At 36.2% G+C, this 20,996-nt stretch overlaps 1 non-coding gene across 1 annotated transcript; it reads right to left on the minus strand.

The window, feature by feature from the left end:
* Positions 1-20,690: 20,690 nt before the first annotated feature.
* Positions 20,691-20,762, minus strand: TRNAG-UCC (transfer RNA glycine (anticodon UCC)). Its single transcript has one exon. It is a non-coding gene; the product is annotated as a tRNA-Gly (tRNA).
* Between the last annotated feature and the right edge of the window lie 234 nt (positions 20,763-20,996).

Raw genomic sequence — 20,996 nt, forward strand, 5'->3', positions numbered from 1 at the left:
CTGCTTTGTCCTCAGAAAGTGTCTGCAGCCACCTCAAATGTTGTTTACCTCACTTCTATTTAAATGAGCAACCAAAGAAATGAGTTGTGACAGGAGGTGAGAAAGGACTTTAAAAAGGTATGCTGATACTGACTTTCAGGGGTCATTTTTGTTTCTTTGGACTCACTCTCAATGAATATCCTGAGTGGTTAAGCTTTACTTAATACTGGTACTAACAAAATGTGATATTAAGTGAAAATATTCACATTCCCCCAAACCAAAACTCAGACTGCACATCTGATCACAGTATATACAATACCAGATGATTTGTTAAATCATCAGTCGAGAAGCAGAATTTGTACCATGTGGTTAATGTAATCAGACCCACATTGTCCCACTGTACCGGCATTAAATTCTGTTCTAAACTACCAGGCCTATTTGTCTGAGCAGAACATTTGCATCATACGATATTACACCCCATAAATAACAGCCGTACCTTGCAATGCAGCACTAACAGGCTTTGCCAGAAAACTTCCTTTGTTGAGAGGGTCCGGTTCAGTTTTCAGCCAGGTTAGTGGGCTGAGACAGCTCCCTGAAACATCAGACAAAGAATAAAGTTAGAGCAAGACTAGGCTGTTTAGTAACAGTCACCTGATAGACTGGCTAAGCCATTCCCAAAAAGGGCTCCTCTAGATTTGAGAAAGTTACCTTTTTCCTCCCAACTCTCCCATTTTTAGGTGACTTTGGTTGAGTCATTTCAGCTGTGTTTCCTCTCTGTGTAATATTAGCAAGCATCTAGTGAATCACACCTAAACCCCATAAAAACTTTTTTGCTGGTGTAACCCAATTATGTCTCTGCTCTCTGTGAAAATTCAATGACTTTACCTATGTTACTTCCAATATACATCCTTACGAGATCAAAATCAGGGTAGTAGAATATAATCAATCCTACATAGATCCAGTTTCAGATACTGACAACAAGCTGATTTTAGACAGCAAAATACAAAATATAATGAAAAACACACTGGCAGGTGTGAGAGGTGCTCATAGATATTTCAAGCAAAATAAGAGGTAAAAAGTGATTATGTCCAATGACTTATTTGTTAGGCAATTTTGGTTCAGCTCTTCTCACAAATCATAAGGGTTTTGTTGGATAATTTTCATAAGGAGAATGAATTACTGCCATAGCATAGTCCTTCCATGACATTTGCTAATACACTTCTCTGTCAGACTCTGAAGTTAAGTGTTTTCTTTTTTGAGCTAAAGAAGCTTAACATAAAAAACTTACTGAAATGGCCTTAACACTGAGAATTGCTTCTAGAATACTTTTGAAATGCAATATCCCCAGGTACCTTACAAAAAAGCTAGACTCCACTTTCAATAGTTTTTGCTGAGTTTCTAACCGTTCTCATAATTCAGAATGTGCTATTATAAATAATTAACGAATCAGCATCTGCTGTGCTCACAAAACACAACCCTATCTCAAAATATACTGCTTGCCCGATTCTGCACCTCTGAAGTGGCTGAAAACTTTGCTCCCAGCTTCTATCAAAACAGGCTAAAGCATGGAGCATCCGTCCCCACCACAGTCCTTCGGTCTGCATGCACAGGTACATGCATTAGTAGCCTGACGAAAGCCAATGCGGCACTTCACTGACTGGGACGTAAATGAACATGTCAGCTTAAAACAGGTATTTTAAAGCTGTGTCATTGCAGAGCTAGCAAAGGAAGCAGAGAAGGAATGAAAAAATGTATGAAGGACTTTTATTTATTTTCCCTTTTTGTTCCAGGAAGCAAGGCTAAGCAAGGCCCACATTTCAGGACCAGTTTACCTAAAGAAGTAAGCTCTTCAAGATAAGCTGTAAGTTTTAAGATCTTAGGCCAGAAAAACAAACTCTTTTCTTACTGTGTATTTGCAATATATTGATGCATATATGTTAAAATCCAAACTATTCAAAAATACTAAAGACTTGGACTGAGGAGCATTTCAGATTAATCTCAGTTTGAGACCTCATATAACGATCCCAAACTCTCCTTCCTCAGTCTTTGCCATCTGGGGGGCAATAAATGGTTACCCATTTGGTACTGTTGGCCTTGTTTTGGAAGGGTATCCACAGACTCAATTCCTTTTGAAAGCCTTCATGTTCAGGATGAATGTAATCATGCATCGGCCTTGCTCTGACCCATTTGCCATTGATAGAACATAGCTGACCTAAAATACAGTTATCAAATAAGCCAATAAACAGTGATAAAATCTCCTTTATCAAATCTTCCCTCTTTCAGATCTGCCTTTGATGTTTTTTTCAGACTCATACATTGATTTAGACACTCTGACTTTACATTTCAAGTGAAGTTAAACTTCCTCTACAACACAGATGTTCATTACATTCTGTTATGAGAAGAACTAAGAAAACCCAGTGGAACCTTGAGTGCAGCTGATCAGCTGATACACTAGGAAACAACATTGCTTTTGTGTAGACCAGCTACCTTGCACATCTAAAGGCCAGAAGAAAGCCATATTTATATCAATTTATCTTCAAAACTGCTGTACGTTTGTGTTACATTGTGTATCGTTGTACATTCAGAGATGGTGCAAGGCCCCCAGCTGTCAGCTCTGTGATGAGTTCTCTCTTATCAGCCTTCTGTGCCTAAACCAATCTTGAAGTATTTTTTTTACTAAGAAGATAACAAAACCTGAAAAACTTGAGAGAAGTCAGCTGCTACTTTATTACCATTTAACCCACAGTTCTACCACTTTCTTAAATCAAGTTCTGTCACTTTACAATGATCTTGTAACTACCATACTGTGATCACTCTTACTTCATCCTTCTTTCCAACTTGTTTTTGTAAAATTCACAGCATTTCTTTTCAAGAAATATTAGCACCGCACTGATCTGGATATAGGATATATTGCATTCTGATAGGATGCATTGCATTCTGCCATGCCATCTATCACAGGATTCTTTAAAGTTGAATATGGAAACGTAGTCTGAAATTTTAATAGACTAAAGATGTTTGACTGAAGATGCTATAGCTGGTTTTACATAAAGCAGGAGAAACAAAGATTCCTTCTTGAACTCCTTCTGTAAAATGGACACATTTGGGCAATTAAAGCCATAACTAGCATGTAGTTCTCTCTCTCTCTGTTGCTAAAGCCCCATTCTGGGCTGCATTACGAACTAACATGGAGCTTTGACTTCCATTTACTTTTATTGCAGTACAAACTTACCACTTCTTTACTGTTCATTATTGTCCAAAATCTACTTCCAAAAAATCCTACTACTTTCATTACTTACTTAGTATATCTAATATAAAAATAAGGAATTATATAGGCAAGAGCATTGGAACTAAAACCATTGCAAAAGCATTACATATTTCTTATAGTTATACCTCTCATTTTGCTAGTTAGTCACATATTTAATGGCAGCAGGGAGCTCTTCAGAATTGGCTTTGCTTATTTTGCTTTGTGCAAGATACTGCATGATCATTATTCAGAGTTGTAAATAATTCCTAATTACATCTCAAGGGGTCAATTTTGCCTACCTAATTCTTGAAAAAACTAGTCTCTTCTGTTTATACAAGCTTGGGTCATATATTTAGGCTGTGCTGCTACAAAAGTCTACCTGCACAGGAACATCACATAGTGGGATTGCTCTCATTTTTACATGACTCACCTGCACAAATATATGGGGAATGAGGATATGGGTACGGGTGTTTCTAATGCCTACAAAAAAGGAGTCTAAAAATGATTTTGCCTTTAGCACATAGTACTACATAACCAAGAACATGTGGTTAATGAACAAAAGCCTTTTACTTTTTCCCTTTAACTCAGGCTGTCACTGTCTTCATGTTTATTTGCCAGATGCATCCCAGCTGCTAATTAAGCTTGAACGAATTAAGGTGAATTGAATCTTGCCTGAGCATCTGCTGTTCTCCTATTAGCATGGCAGGCAATGAGAGGAAGACAACGCTGCATCTTTAAAAAGACCGTTCATATTTAGAATTCTTTGTTACAAAGAAATGCTGTGTAAGTTAACAACAAAAAATATTGTAGAATGTGCCAATTGGTTGACTTGTGTGAGAATTTTAGCGTTTTTTTTGGGGTAGCTTCTCATCATATACAGAACTCAGCCTAATGATTTAAATAATATTCAAAGATGAAGGAAGAGGCAGGTGTCAAGCAGTATGCCATCTGAGTGGCTTGATCAGGGGTGAGGGAGAGGTAGCTTCAATTCTTCTCTGTTTTTGCATATTTCCTATGACTGGGAAAATTTAATCTAGTGCCAGGCAGTTTTATGTGGGATCTTCTCTCCTAGAAAAAGGAAATGGCTTTGGCACCTGTAGGGCTGGAGCAGACACAGGCATCTATGCACACTGTTTCGGTTTTCTACAGTCTTCAAAGGTCCATCCTCAAGGTGTGGAGACAAGTCTGGTGGCATTTTTTTTGCAGCAGAACAGCATCCATCACATGAGATAATGATCTAAATGCTACCAGAAGGTAGGCATCTTCACGGCAACATCCTCTGTTGGATGTGGAGGCACTTCATTTACGGTTGGGAACATAAATAGCTTCACTGCATTTCTGTGGTTTAGATTCACCTAAACCTAAGTTCTGAAGTGTGAAACACTTACAATATGTATATTCAGGATCAGAAAAACTGGATGAGCCCTAATGAGCTAAGCCCACAAAAACCAGAGAGATCATTGTGAGTTATGAGAGACAGCCAGAGCAGTCTGAAAGCTGGAAATGACCATCTCATCCAACTTCCATGGACTACTCCCGCGTTGAGTCCAATAACTGTACTAGGATTTTTTTCTTGCACATTTAACTAATACCTGTATGGTGATACTTCTCTTTTATGCAACCAAAGTAAGGAAAAAAAAATTCAAAATGGAATGTGGAACCAGATGTTTGTTGAGGTTTATCTGTGCCAAATATACAGTTATTGCTTAAGGAGCTCAAGAGTCTTGATTCCAGTAAAACTGCAGTTAATATAGTATTAAAAAAATCACAATATTAAAAGTAGTTATGAAAGGGAAGCAAAAAGTAAGTCATTTTGATCCTAGAGACACTTTTAGGTTATTTTAGATTCAAAGAAAATCTCTTCATAAAAGACATATAAAAATGATTAAAACTCTGTGCCTTGAGAAGGTGCAGAGTTTGCTTTTACACAATTTGCAGCAAGTCTTTAGAGTGATAAAATCTTGAATATTAGATGTGCATCCCTTAGGGCTTTCATTTCATTTTTATACTGAAAAAAGGCTAATACAAGTTCACAGTAATCAAAAATGGTGATAATTGCCACTACTAAAAATCTCTGTAAAAAGTTGGAGCTGTCTTACAGAAAAGTAAGTGAAAATTAACCAAAAGCTAGTCCAAGATAATAAATTTACTTATTGCACAAGAGACAATTGGAATGTGAAGTTTATAAATGTGTATGTCTACAAGTTAGAAATACATAGTTCCTCAGCTGTAAGCATGATAAATTTAGGTTCTGTAAACAGTGTATTGTGGCAATTAAAACTAAGGCTGTACAATGGTAAAACTGCTGAAATAATGTTTCTTGCCACATGCCTTCCCGTAGGATTGTACTGTTGAAGGAAAATCTAACAGACTTTACACCCAATAATGAATGTTTTTTTGCTTAAGGACAAATGAGAGTCACAGTAACATTTCCTGACTAAAGATGATTAAGTATTAATGCCCATTGGGTTAAAGAACAAAACAACAGTTATTGATCCAAAATTGGACGAAAGTATTTGTTTTATTAAGCTTAACTGAATTTTGCCAATTCATAATGGTAAACTCGGCACCATAAGAACAGTAGTTAATGATCAGACTCTGGAGATCTTAATGATGCTTGGCTTGTCATGAGCATTACCTGCTCTTGGTTAAAGACTAAGTACTTGGTTAAATTAATCTTCATCACTAAGTTTTAAGCAAAATAAACAAGGGAAATGGCTGTAATATGCACAGTGAGGAAATCTTAAATATAAAGACTGAAGTAGTTGAATAACATCTGAATACTCAAAAAAATCTGACTACTACATTTTTTCCACCAGCTAAAACATAATAAAACACTGAGTGTTTTTCCTCTTTGACCAGCATATTCTGAGTTGAAATAAGCATGAAAAAGAAGATCAAATGGAAAATTATTCCATCTTCTGCTGAGTCAAGGTTCTTGCACTCTTTTTCATAACTTACTCGAAAGTGTATCCAGAATAAATCTTACCCTCTTCACTGCACCTTTCCTGAAATAGCTCAGGATCCTTTTTTGGGGGGAATATTTGTGTTAAAGAACACAAAACAATGACAAAGCCAACAGCAGAAAGACATCAGTGACCCTCAGTCATTCAGGAGACAAACAGTATGGGATTCAGAGGACTAGTTGCAAATGAACAACACAGCACTCATTCTGAATGTTAAATTTCAAAATTTAAGCTTTTCATTAATTCATGATAAATATGTTGAGTAATAACATAAAATGGAAAGGATGGGAAAAGAGATAAAATATAAGAAGGGATGCTTTAACCTTCCAAGGTAATGCTAGACTGAAGCCATATCTAACTTGTTCTAAGAATCTCCAGTAATGCAGGTTTCAGCACCTCAGTCAACTACCCTTATTCTAATGTAAGTTTTCTCCTTTACTGAAATTTATACCAGTGTTGTCTTATCTGTCCACTGTAAAGATGAAGAATAATTTAAAGGGATATTTTGAAGAGCATTTAAAAAGGAGTATTCAGAGGAAGTCCATTTGGAATAGAATAATTATGCTTGAAATTAAGAAAAAAAAAGAAATGTTAAGAAAATATATAGTAAAAATAAAATTGGTGGTAACAGGAATATGAATTCAGTAATGGGGAACTCAGCTAGGCTTAGGCACTTTTTGTATGCTTTATTAGATTACAGGTGAAAAAAATGGATCTTCAAACAATGATAATCTGCTGCAGGCCTTCAGGCAGAGTTTTGAGCATCACAGAAGAGATCTGGGCAAGAGAGGTCTGTATGAATTTGGAAGCAGTGATTATTTCCCAACTCTTTCTAGATATACCATATTGAGCAGAGGAAGAGAGTAAGAGGGAAATGCAGATAGCTAAATTAATCAGAAGAAACTTTGGAATGATGTGTTAACAGTTGAATGAAATCAAACAGGATAGAGAGAGATGGAGATGAAGATGATAAAAACAAAATGGAAGTGTTCAAAGATAATTTAACTTACCTCCAGAAGTATATATGTCATCTCAGAGTAAATACATAAAAGATTAGGTATGACATCCAAAAACGACTAAATATGGAATTAAAAAGGCAGCCAATATGGATGAGCAAGAAAATGTGGAAGGTAATCCTGGGAAAGAAGTATACAGCATCCCTTGACATATGTTGTCCTTCACATCAATTATGACAGGCTCATAGCCCCTCTCACTTTTTCTGTAACACTATATTTAGAAATAAAGATATAGTTCTCTATCGTTATTTCTCAATGGCTTGTTATTTTACTTTTAGCTTCTCTGTCAGCTTTAATAATATGTGTTTAGGAGTTTGAGCCCTTTTAGCCATTTTTTCCCCTTTTTTCTTTTTCTTTCCTTTTTTTTTTTTTTTTTTGCCTAGGTCTTATTTTTCTACAACACAAGCAAACAGATAAATGAAGTAATGTGAAATGAGGTAAAGTCAAATCAGCAGTAAATTATAGGAACAAACATTTATTCTATCATTTTTCTCAACACCATCAAAAATATGTACTTCAAAATTTAGAGAAAGAGTAAGATTTTCTCAGTCTGTCATTGTTCCACCTGTGACTGTGTAGCTCCTTACAGTCACCTGTAAAATGGAAAAATAATGTTGCTTAGTGTAGGCCTAATACAAGTTTCAAAAGCACTTTCACAGCCTTCAAAGAAGGATGCTGTAATAAGATAACAAAAGACTGTTAAATGTTATCACCGATTCCAAGGCTCTAGGCAGCTATCCATTCACATTAGTCATATTCAGCAGTAGCATTTTCATGTGTCCACTTCTCGGTTAACTTCAGGGGAAAGTTTGTGTGGCACTACTAATGCCACTACACTGAAGTCTTTTCTCAGAACCCCTTCATCACTTGTGACATCCAGACTGGCAAGGTCGTGACTCCTTTGGCCACCCCTGCTAATGCTACTAACCGCAGCACCGCTATGAACCTCCCAGACTCTTTCTCCCAGTGGCATCACAGAGGCCTCGGTTGTCAAACACTGTCATTCTGAGGCTATCAATCTTCGCTGGACAGAAAGCACTGAAAGCAGACACATAGGGAAGAAGCACATTATTGGCTCTCCTTCCGATTTACCCCTCATCAAGTTATACCTGGCAGGGGGAGAGCGGTAAGAGACTAAGAGTTGGTATGTCTTTGCTTTCACTTACACATCAGGTTGCACAGACTGCTGTTTAGTTTAGTTTACCTCAGAACTCTTTCTTCCCTACCTTCCCAGCTGGCCACTAAGTCAATGTTGTGTTTGTTCTTCATTGAAACTGGCATTAAGTGTAGTCTAAGTTGCAGTTTCGTCTGAGAAATATGTATGTGGTTCTGGGAAAACTAAAAAATATGCATCACCAGCATTGCCAAAGATGTCTTCACAGTAGCTTATTTATGCCTACAGGCATTCTTTTCAATACCCATCTGTGTTGCACAGGTCCAAGAAGTTAATACCAATATGCTTCATCTCCTGGGTTGCCCAAACTGCATTACGGATGCTAGCAGGTCTTCGCTGAATATTAAATAGATTTTAAAATGATGACTACGGTAGAAGCCTCTTTAAGGGGAAAGGAATTAGTTTGAAATACAATTTCCCATAGGTGTGCTAGGTATTCTATTGTTAGTCTGTTTCTGCTTTTACACATGTGAATTTTGCAGATTAGTGACAGAACAGACGGAGTATCACATACAGGGAGCAATTTGCTAAGTGGCTTTGCAGGTAAAATTATTAACTGAGAACTTTACAAAGAATTTAATCTAAAAGTGAAGGTATATGGCTGTTTTGTTATACTAATAACTAATAACAACACCTTGGAAAACAGCTAAGTAGTCATGTCCAAATCAACAAGTTGTTACCTTTTTGTTCTACCATTCAGAAAATAAAATGTTATTGATATCTATATTGGTAAATGACTAAAACCCAGTAACAATCAAAAATATATACGAGCACAAATAGGCATTTTATTTAGAGATGAGAAGTTTTTATGATCATTTTTTCTAGTTAAATTTCGATGTATCTGTGAATATGTCAAGATGACAGAATCTCATTTAAAAGCTGTGAAGACAGCTGACAGAAAGTGCATTAAAAATTAGATTTTGAATTCAAAAAATGAAAGCTTTAAATCACTACAGGCATGTCTGTAGGAAAAGATTGATACCAGATGCTATTTAGTACATGTTATTAACAAACCATTCAAGCCTTGAAGGGACCTTGTCACTACATAACTTCCATCTATGTAAATAAGATTGAAGCAAGGATTTATATTGCTAGAGATATCAAGCATCCAGTACATCAAAGAAACAGGACAGAAAGTATACTGCTCAAGTTAAAGAAAGTACTAGAGAATACTAAAATCTATGACTTTCTCCTGACTTTGCTTATACACATCAGTCACACTACAGTACTACACAAAATTTATCCCATGAAAACATTAGCTTGCAGAACAAGAACAAACACCTATAAATGTCTCTGTGCTTAGAAAAAAGTATTGTATTAACCAAATATTATTGTTTTAATACAAGACATTACTCATGCAGATTAAGTTAAATTAATTAGTTAACTGAAAATATACATCCTGCAGAATCTGTCAAACATCTTTTTTTTCCCTCTTTTCCAAAATTTGTTCCTGTTCTTGTTATATGATTCACTAATGAGCAGCTACATTGTGATTTCAAATACTCACTGCTTTGGGGAATATTGTGATAGCAGTCTAATTGACTAAACTCTGATCTTCCCCGAAGTTCTGGTCCATAACCTCTACTGACATGTTCGCTGAATGCTAATTTGACACTCCTGCCTTTTCCTGAGATCTAATTTATCAAAACCAATTCTTCCTTGCTTTCTGCCTTAGTTACTATATATATATGTATACCCAGGTCATTTCAAAGTGATTGCATGTGTTACCAGAGAATGATAATGTTTTAAACCATCTCTACATACATTATCCTGTATTCATATTTTTTAAGACTGAAAAAACTACTAGGAGGTCAGTCTGACTTTTTGCCTCACACAGATCGTAACTTCTGGTTGAACTAAAAAAGTTTTCAGAAACATCCAATCTTGATCTTAAGACTTACTGAAAGAGAATCCACCATAACCCTACATAACTTTATGAATACATAATTATTCACAATATGCCTAATTTATCTGTCTTCTTGGCTTGATTTGTCTAATAAAAAATTTTAGGTACTAAATAAAGTATTTGCCGTAAGAACTTGAGCAATCTCAGTCATCAGAAGATTTGAAAGCAGAATTTCTGTGTGGTTGTTTCTGATCTGAAATGCCCTAAATGATTTTTGTCTGTTTCCTTCCCTGTGCTAAGCTATAGCCACCGTAACTATAGTAAAATACGTGAGCTACAATCCCACTTCTACATGATAAAATGGCAGCTGGCAGGGAATTCTCTGTAAGAAAACTTTTTGAAACTTACTTGTCCATAGAAGTCCTGATATTTACGTCTGTTCATTATCAGGATACCTTACTGGGATTGTTTGTATTCCACAGATAAAATGGTAATGGGAAAACGATTCATTTTGAAGCCTGTGAAATTGGTGAAAATCTCAGCAAACAGACAATATGATTCTAGCCTATACCATCTTTTCGACAGATCACTTCTCACCTTGCCAACTCCCTATCAATAATCAAGATGAGCTATATGGGAGTCCTCCTCACCGAAAAAGGGGGAGCCTATCACGGCAAGAACCACAAGAGAGACCTGAATTCACCGACAGGACTTTTTCCTTCCATGGTTCCACGAAGGCTGAAATCTTGCCTTCTGATGGATAGATTAGAAGGGAGTCTGCCAAGGGATCCTTGCTGAGCTTACTTCCTCCAAGCTCCTTTTCATGCTTTTTAATGAGGTTATCAGGCCTACTTTAATTATTCCTGGAAATATTCAGCATTTATCTGCCTTTCCACATGACAAATAAGGATATTGTTTTTTTCATTGAAATTCAAAACTGCCAGAAACTCTGCTTGCTATCTCTTTGATGAATCCAGCTGAGAGACTTTATCTTGAGGTGATGCCTACAATATGGATTTGGTATAATTCTGTAATGTCTCTCTCTCTCTCTCTTTTTTTTTAATTGTTTTAGCCTCCTACTGATCTGTCAATTCAGAATCATAATGCTACTGGATTTACACATATTATTGAAATATGGGGGATTTATCCTGTGCTGTGTTACAAAGGATGTCAAAACACAGGAAACTAACTTTCCTCTCTACATGTATATATATCCATGATGTGTCTTTTTTTGGCTGCTTTCTCAATTAATCACCTTCTCTTTAGAAGTCTGTTCATTATAATATCATCCCCTAATGTGACTATCACATTCTCATCCTGGGCTTTACTGAAATCTGTATAAATGCCCTTGATTTGAACAACATCCAGGAGATTTAAATTCTGCAATAAATTTCAAATGACAGAATTTTATTAGCACTTCAAGTTCTTGTGAATTACTGAGATTGCCAAGTGCAACTGTATTTGATCTAGTTATCCCACAGGGTATATTCACAGAGACTGTTGGTAACTGCTTTGAGAGGGAAAAGATAATCCTTTTTGTTTTCCAAGTACTGGAAATAATTTAACTTTATTTTACTTAGAGAAGAAAGAGGGTTTTGGTTTGATTTTTAGGAATGTCATAAACCAAAATGACCTTTCTGGTCATTTTTCATAAATGCTTTTCATAAAACCTGACCCTTTGAATGCTCATGCAGAGGTGCTTATTTTGCCCTCCTCTGGTTATGAAATAGTTGTATGGTGGTTGTAAAAAGACCTGAGAGAGCTCTCTAAGCCTGTCTAGCTGCTACCAGGACCAAGGGTCTAAAACGACAGCGAGGTATCATCAGATTGCGGATTCGGCCTAGCTTCGTTGGCATTCTTTTCAGAGCACAGTTGGCTTGAGACAACATAAAGGTCTTAACTTTTTTTTTTTCATTGTTAGCCTTGCACTGTGTAACTCATACATTGCTTTTCAGTGGTGGAGCATAAAGTGGCTTCCACACACCACTGATTTAATAAAAAAATGATAATCTGTAGCATTTCCTGGACTTTGGATCAGTTCCCAGATGCTTTGCCTAGTTGAATTAGTGTCGCAACAAACAATGAGTCAAAAGCTTACGAACTTAAGTCTTCTTCATTGTCACGATTCATGCAAAAAGTACAATCAGTGAAATAGAAATATATAAATCAAGACCTCCTCCCTGCAGTTATTGTTATTAAGACGAGATTTGCAGCCAAAGCCAAACACGTTTGATGCGCTTTTCAACTAACAAATATTTCAGCCATTAAGTGATTTATTTTACAACATATTAAATGATTGCTTTACTAAGCTGGCAATACATATTTCACTGAAAAGAGATAAATTCCTTTTTGACAGATAGAGGAAGTAAATTCTATCTCTTTGAAATGACAGTCTGATGTTTGAATACTGTGGTTCCATGTTATTGGTCGCAGTTTCTTTGATAAAATGGCATGGATTTATTTTCTACAAAACAATGAGAAACACATTGCTTGTGAAACTTTCAAAGCAAAGTTGAATCCAAATTATGCAACAAAAACTTGAAATTGGCACACAGCCTCTTCTATATGATAGAGGACAATTAAATCAGAGATAATGGAAGGAATACGCTAATCCAAGCACAAATCACTAGAGAAATTACTGAAGAAATGTAGCATACTAAAACAGGTGAGAATGAGCAAATAAATATTATAACTTCAATTAAAAAATAGAGTATTTAATGGACTGGAAAGGGATGTGGGAATTACCTTGGCTGATAGATTTCAAACCACTGAATTAAATCTATAATATCTGTTTGCATTGCTTTATTTCCATGTTTGTGGTTGCCTGCAAGTCATCTTCTAAGAAAAAAGCCAAAAAAAAAAAAGGATTTATGATAGATGTCAGTATGACTGAAATAGTGCTATTTACTCCCATCAGAATCTAACTGGAACCATTCTGTGCAGCCACACATGTCAGGAACAACACTTCAGCTTTTAAAATAGTAACACTGGTTAAAAATCATGCTGATCTTGGGAACAAAGCTGTTACACTTTGGACTTTGCACTTGGGGAGGAAGAAGCAGTCTCACAAAAATTCACAGGTTTCTTCAGCAGAAGTTAGAGTACAAAACGGAAGTGTTGAAAACAGCTGTTAAAGAACGCAGCTGCATTGGTGAGGGACCTTCATTAACTTGAAGGATTCTGTGCATGGACCTGCTGTTTGCAGAAGATTGTTGCAGTATGTATTACAATGGATTGCCTTTCTGAGCTGGAAATTCTTTTCCTGAAATTATTTCAGCAACGACAAAATCTCCTTTCATCTAAACAAAAACATCCACAGAAACATTTCACTAGCAAAGGTATTTGACTCAATATCAAACTGATACACAGCTAATATTCACTGCTGAATATCAGGCACCGGAATGCTCCCTCACAGGTGGAGAAGTGATGATGGTATTTATTTTGTATCATTTATATGGATTGCTAAAATATTCCCTAGATGAACATCCTATGCATTGGGTGCCTTTTCTACTGCCTAAACTGAAAACATACAGCAATATAAGATAAATGATTGCACCTCCCATATTGAGGATATCAGTGAACAACATTAAGTTGTTACCCCTGAGAATACAGCATGGAGTCAGCAGAGAGAAGTAACAAGCACTGTGAGTTTCTGAATGCCATCAACTTAACCTGAATTCCATATTCCAAATGCATATTGTAGGTTTACAGTATGCTGATATTTTATGGTTGTAGATTCAGCTTTTGTTTAAAATAACTAAATCTACATTATTTCTGAGCGTTTCATATACTAATGGAATAGTCATAAAACTATTTTCAGTGGCTTCATATACTATACTATTGAAAATTTTAAGTAGTTTTCTTTTTCTCATTTTCGAGCGTCTCCTAGGCCTCACTGACTGTTCCCGCACATTTATGGTGCACAAGCATTCAGCACTCATTTGACCACTTGATGGAATGCGCTCTGTGGGTAATGAGGAATTTAGGCAATTTGTGAATGCCATTTCCTCTTCTATAAGGCCTCTGATATATATAAAAGGGAACAAATCCATTCAAAAAGAAAGTAAATCCATTCAGAAAGAGATCATTTGGAACCACATTGTCCCTGGCCTTACCAGAATGTAGACACAGACAAGTTCATTGTTTTCAGCAAAGTAAAATCACCACCTCTCACCCAGATAAGCCTTTGTAACACAACAGACTTCCTTAGATTAATGTCAGACTTAGATTGACCAGCAAGCTTGGAAAATATATTTTGCCCTGCACATTCAGCACACTTCACTTTGTAATGATAAGTACTTTTTGTTGGCTTATGTTTCTTTGTTTGTTTTTAAGATGTGTTTGCTGGGCACAAGACAACGTATTCTGCCTGTTGCTCTTCGGTATTATCTTGAAGAAAATGGCAGTTGAGTGCAACTTAAATGTTCATTTTCCAAAGCTTGACCAAATTACATTGCACATTCAATTTCTTCTATCTTTTGGAACAAGCAAATTGGATGTGACGTGTTGTAAGAGGAATAGGCTCAGCACTTCTATAAACTTCAATATTTTTCTGTTACCAACCACTAACTTGTTAATTAGAGAATGACTGAATCTTATGGACTGAAGCTCAGCTATTTGTACATGACCTGGTCTAGAATTAAAATTGCAGGAGGGGGTAAATGATATAGAGGGAAAGAAGGAAAGAGAAAGGAACACAGTTCACAATTATTTTTTTACATTCTCATGTACATATTATATATGTGTATGTATGTATATGTATGTACGCATATACTTAAATTCACAGAAAATCCCCTGATAATCAGTTTCATTTGGATTTTGGAGGGGGGATATTATTTTGTTTTATTTTTAAATTCAATGTTGACAACAAAGTGAAATTTGACGTATAGTTGTGCTTTAGGGATCCTGACTTCCTTGAACAGAGTATTAGTGTCCAAACTGATTTTCAGTTTGTGTGATTGGAATATAAATACCCAAATAACTCTGTGAAATTTCACTACCTGTCCATAAACGCTACATAGTTAAAAAAAAAAAAAGTTAAAAGAATATTCTGTTATCAATGTATCTACCTACTGTAGGTGCTTATTTGACCCCTATTACCGTACTATCAAAGCACCTCACAATCTTACTGGTTTTATCTTGACAAACCCCCTGTGAGGGTTTGCTATTATCTCTGCGCTCACGCTGACACTTTATGTTTCAAGGAAGCACAAAATCAAACTGATTCAAATGTAATACTTTCCCTTTGGCCTTGGAGGCCCAAAGCAGCTCTTTCTAAACATGGTTTCAATCATGTTTCACAGATTAAATGAATTATTCAGATCCATAAATCTACATTTTGCAGAAGATTTTGATCAGCTTTAAGATCAAGTTATAAAAAGTCATCATTTCTCAAAACTGACTCTTAATGGCACAGTTTTCATAAAAAATCATGTAGGAAGTATAAACCTTTTAAAATTTATGCTAGTTTTACACTAAGAGGTAAAACTGTTTTTTTTAACGTCCTTTAGACATAAGAAGTTCAGAGAAAGATGATCTGTAATTATATTTGAAAGGAAAAATGTAATTTGTATATCTGATAGTAAAAAAGAGGTTATAGGTAGGATTTCCTATTAACAATTTGTCATCTCTCTTTCACAGATTATTTTTATACAAAGTTTGAACAGATATCACACATATTCCTTGGTAAACTTGGATCAAATACTCTAGGATAGATGAGAGAAAGAGAGGAGCGGAGTGGAAAGACACTGATAAAAGGGGCAAATTCCCTTTAAATAATAGTATTTATTTTGTGTTACTTTGCTTTCCAAATAAACCATTGTTTAGAATTTTCCTTTTTAATGTGCCAGATGCAAAGAGAAGAAAGCATGGAGAACGTGGCATAAGAGACAGGAATGTTTCAGGTAGCTCTGGTGAGAGCAATTCTTTGAAACAGGCATGGGAATGAGCAAAGGGATGGCAAATGTTTTTCTTCTTTATCCTGTCAGAGTAATCCAATTTCAGTGCTGAAGAATAAGCCAGTGATCAAGGTGCAAAATGACAGGGAAGTTGGAAAAAAATGAACTAGAGAAGGCTGTAAATTTAAACTTCTCAGTATTAATAACAGTTGCTGCATTACCTTTTTCAGGCTGAAGACTGATAAGCATTTTCCTCAGAAAGTGCTAATCTGGCTGTCCCTGGGCTCCTCTCTGCTCTCATGCATTCATTCCTGGCCCTGTGCTGTGCAATTAGTTGAGCTAGGACAACTGTTTTGGGACAAAATGGAGAATTGGATCAGGGAGGTGATGATGTTAATAATAACAATATAATTATTATTACAGTTTCCCATTTCACTTCAGCATACAGCCTCAACCCCCTTGTGCGCACTCAAACAAGGATGTAGTTCAGAAATGGAAAAGAGGAAAAAAAAAAAAATAAGAGAGAGCCCAAAATGAGGGGATGGAGAGGGCCCTCTCAGGGGACCATAGTGCTAAGAGGGAAGGATACCCTTCAACTCCTGTGAGCCTGCCCTTGGAGCTGAAGTCATATTTCAAGGTGCTTGGTTACTCGTGACTTGTCAGATTGTGAGACAAGGCAATTGTGAGATTAAAACAACCCCAGAACAGGCTTGGGTGTCTTCAGCTGGAAGCTATATGATGTTAATGGCACAAGCACCACTGGCAGTCTGTCACTGGGAAGATTATCTAACAACGAACACATTTTTCAGGGAGTAGCCTGTGATACTGATAAATATTTCCCTGCCTGTTCCATCATCATCTGTGAGGGCTGCTGCTCAGATCTAGAGAACTGTATCACATCTACTTGTATATCGTTGCTTTGGTTTTAATAAAGTGCTTCCAAAGAGTGGCTCACTATCATGTTTACTTTACAGCTATCAACTGGCTAGTAGTTTCAGAAAGTTATTTTAAACAGCTTGATTTGGAAGTATCTTTTAACTGACAACGGAGCAACAAAAACTGTCAGTTAACAATTTTATTTACGTTTAGTGCTTAGAAAGAAGAAAACAAACATTTCATCAACGTTTTTAGTTGTAAAAGCTGTTTTTAGGGATAGCTCTGATTTCCTGTCATACAAGATAGAGACTGACGGGTTTATTCTTTACTTTTGAAACTTGTAACAGCGCATGCACTAAAAAGGAACAGGCAAACATCACTTCCTATTATTTCTTACCTCCCAAGAAGGGCAAGAACTGCTTGTTGTCCTAAATGTCTGTTCTTGCCACTCAACTTGTCACCTCCTGCTTCTCTATGCACAAAATGCTAGAAGTTATAATTTTTCAGTGAGCTAGATAGAAATGATCATTTCCACCATTTATTGGCTATACTGGAAGAAAAAACATTGTTGGCACAATCCTGAGTAAACTCTTTAATATTATGCATGCTTTACCCTATCTCTGTTTACATGCAATGTTGTACCATTTATCCTAAGAGGCAATTAAAGTATTTGTCTCAAATTATAGTTACAAATGTGGCTTATTTTTAAGTAGTGACTTCATTATTAACCTGTCAATCCTAATTATTATTAGTGCAAACTATTAATTTCGTCTGTTCATTGCTGCTCATGTACTCCATGACTGGTCGCTAGAGGAACTGGGCTACTGCTTCTGCTCCCTGAGTGGAGATCTGAAAGTTTTCAAATGTGAGACCATCAAATAGTTGACACTAATTGCCAACTTAATTATGATGGATGCCACACAAATATTAGGATTCAGGAACACTTTCATAAACATGCAGCATTTATCTGAGCACTCTTGAATAACACAGGCATGCTAATTACAGAAAGCTAAACACTGCATTTTATTCATTCAGCTATTCAAGTCAATCGTCTGGCATTTTGTTAATTCTGTTTCTTCAAAAATCAAACAAACAGATCTACTCTGCTCTTGCACTGAAATCCATTTGCTGCAGTCTGATGGGCATTACAGTTGGGATCCTTTCTATTACTGCACTATAAGTGCACACAATATTCAGATGACCTTATGATCCATTTAACTTTTTGGCTTAAAGAAGCTATCTTTTGGCTCTACTGTCTGTCAATTAAAAAAAAAACTACAGAAATATACAAAATGTATCCACCTGAATAAAATTGAAAATCAGAAATATTTCCTTTAAAGGTCCTGATTTTTAAAGAAGTTTGCTATATTGTCCCACACAGGATTGTAACACAGGATTATTAACAGCTGCTTATTCAGATCAGGTATTTTGTACCTAGCTAACTACAGTCAGATAGCTGACTATAAAACCGCTGAATTTCTGTGTGTAATCAAAGCAACTGTGTACACATTTGGTACGTAATTACACTTCTAAATTGATTAGAATCCAGCCCTGAAACTGTTGCAAGCTAGGGCTTGGCTCCAATGATTAGTTCTCAAAACTTCTTTCACAAGCTTGAGCAAATAACACATTTGCCAAAAAACGCTGCCAACTGTGAAAGTTAATTATGATAAATGTAACACAGTTCTCTCATCACCAATGTACAGAGAAAGGCTTTTGCCTCTTCTAACTTTACTGTCCATCAAGACAAAGATGGCGCTTCAGGTTTCTTTTAGCTTTAACAAGGACAGATATGCTCATGAGTGACAGTTAAATTTGTTGGAGGTATTAAATTGCTAATGCATTTTACAGTCTTCTGAACTGATTTAATATATTAGGCTGTCACTCAAAGTCTTAATAAACAATTCCACACTCCTAGTTTAAAACCATCCTGTCAGGTCTGGAGGTTTTCTCAATTGGCCTCCATTGTTAATGTGATAGTAGTTTACAAACAAATGACTTATTTTCTTCCTAGGTTGTATCATACAAGACTTCAATGGGTTTCTCTCTTTCATTTATTATGAAACAGCTGTGCCACAGATTAATGGTGTGGATTTGTGCTTGAAAGCACCTGTGCTTGTAGCTAGCTTTTTCCCTCTTTTGAAAATAATCTCTTATTTATTCATATTTGAATAGATCTTCTCATTTTAAGATATTATTAAGTCTTGTGCAACTTAATAAACTTTTGAAGGATGATTTCATAATGTTTATTCTAATATAGTGTAATTTCTCCATGGAGGGCCACTTTTGCTTCAGAGACCCATCAAAAGTTGAACAAATAAGGAAGTTTGATGTTTGCAGATGTTAAAAACAAAGGTACTCATTATGGCTAATGGACTTTGACAGGGAAGTCATTAAAAATAAAATACTTCCTCTAATTTTGTGGGGAAAAAAGGGAAATGAAGAATTATTTTTTGTGAAGTGCATTCGTAGAGAAATCAGTATCAATATTTTGATTTTGAGGACCTCAAATACAAGAAGAACAACATCAGCATCAAATGGTTTAGAGTTTGGTTTGGTAAGTATCCAGATTTTGATACTTTATCTGTCTGATTTATCAATAAATCTAATCACAGTCAAAACAAAATTTCCAGAGAACTCCACTTTTAACTAGTATTAAATAAACCTGATTATGTTTTTCTTGTTTTTCATCTGTGTGCTGGCGGTAGGATTCTTCTGTGAGTACATGTATAAATTATTTGCAGTAGTATCTAAAATCACTGTGACAAACAAATACGAATTGTTCTGACAGCTCACTCCATAATATGCTGTCACTTTCTAAGAAAGCTTCATCTCTGACCCTCACACTTTTTCATTATAGATTTTCTTAGCTTAGTTATCCTGAGAGTTAGATATGTGTTCCCTAAGGCAAATAGGTCTTTCTTCATAGATGGCTTTCACAATTAGGACAAAGGCTGTGAATGGAGCACCAAATAAACTAGTCAATTCTACTGAGCTCAAGACTAAAGAAATCTCAGTAAGTCAACAACCCGAGGATGTAAATTTTCACTTTTCCATAAAGTATGAAGCCTCCATCTTGCTTATTTGTATAACTAACCCAAAGCTATAGAGAGAGACAGAAATCTGTCCAATTGTGGTAAACTACTGAGTCACTTACTCAGAGGAGTTCCAACTACAGTATCTAAACTTTCTTCCTAGAACATAAATTTCTTCATAGAATGGAATCCCTCACGGTTGCCAGGGCTTGTGCTACATCTATCCCACAACCTCCTTTGCAAGGTTTCTGACAGTGTCAGAAAACAGCTCCTCCTAATTGGGAATTTGCTGTTCAGTACAAAAAGTAATCAAAGCAAAGCAAACATTTTCATGTTAGAAAAACTCACATGCAGAAAAAGGAAACAGATATTAGCTTGAACAGTAATTGCCTGGTTTTTTGCTAAAATATATTGTCCCAACTGCTTAATTTTTTGCTTTCTTACTTGACCACAGGATGACAACGTAGTTGGAGTTGGAAAGGACCTATGGAGATCATCTGGACAACCCCACCTTCTCAAGCAGAATGCCCAGGACCACATCAAGTTGAGTTTTGAGCATTTACAAGGACAGAGACTCCACAACCCCTCTGGGCAAATTGCTCCAATAGTAAAAATTGCCCATAGTAAAAAGTGTGTTCTTATGGTCAAAAGAGAGCTTGCGTTGGCCGGGAATCGAACCCGGGTCAACTGCTTGGAAGGCAGCTATGCTTACCACTATACCACCAACGCTACACTAGCACTAGTGTGTATAACGTTCACAGAAGGATTCCAGGCTCCTAAACTTGACTATTTGCATGTCTTTTGTATTACATATCAGAAAATGATTTGTCTACCAGTCCAGTGAAAGCTGAAAGAAAAACACTGAGCAGAAGAACAGGTGGGGATACTGAACTAGTCTTAGTCTGTTGTCATTATAATTCTACATCACTGTATGTACAGTGTAACATTCACATTTCTTGTCTA

Source organism: Rhea pennata, chromosome 13 (genome assembly GCF_028389875.1).
Source record: "Rhea pennata isolate bPtePen1 chromosome 13, bPtePen1.pri, whole genome shotgun sequence".
Lineage (NCBI taxonomy): Eukaryota > Metazoa > Chordata > Aves > Rheiformes > Rheidae > Rhea > Rhea pennata.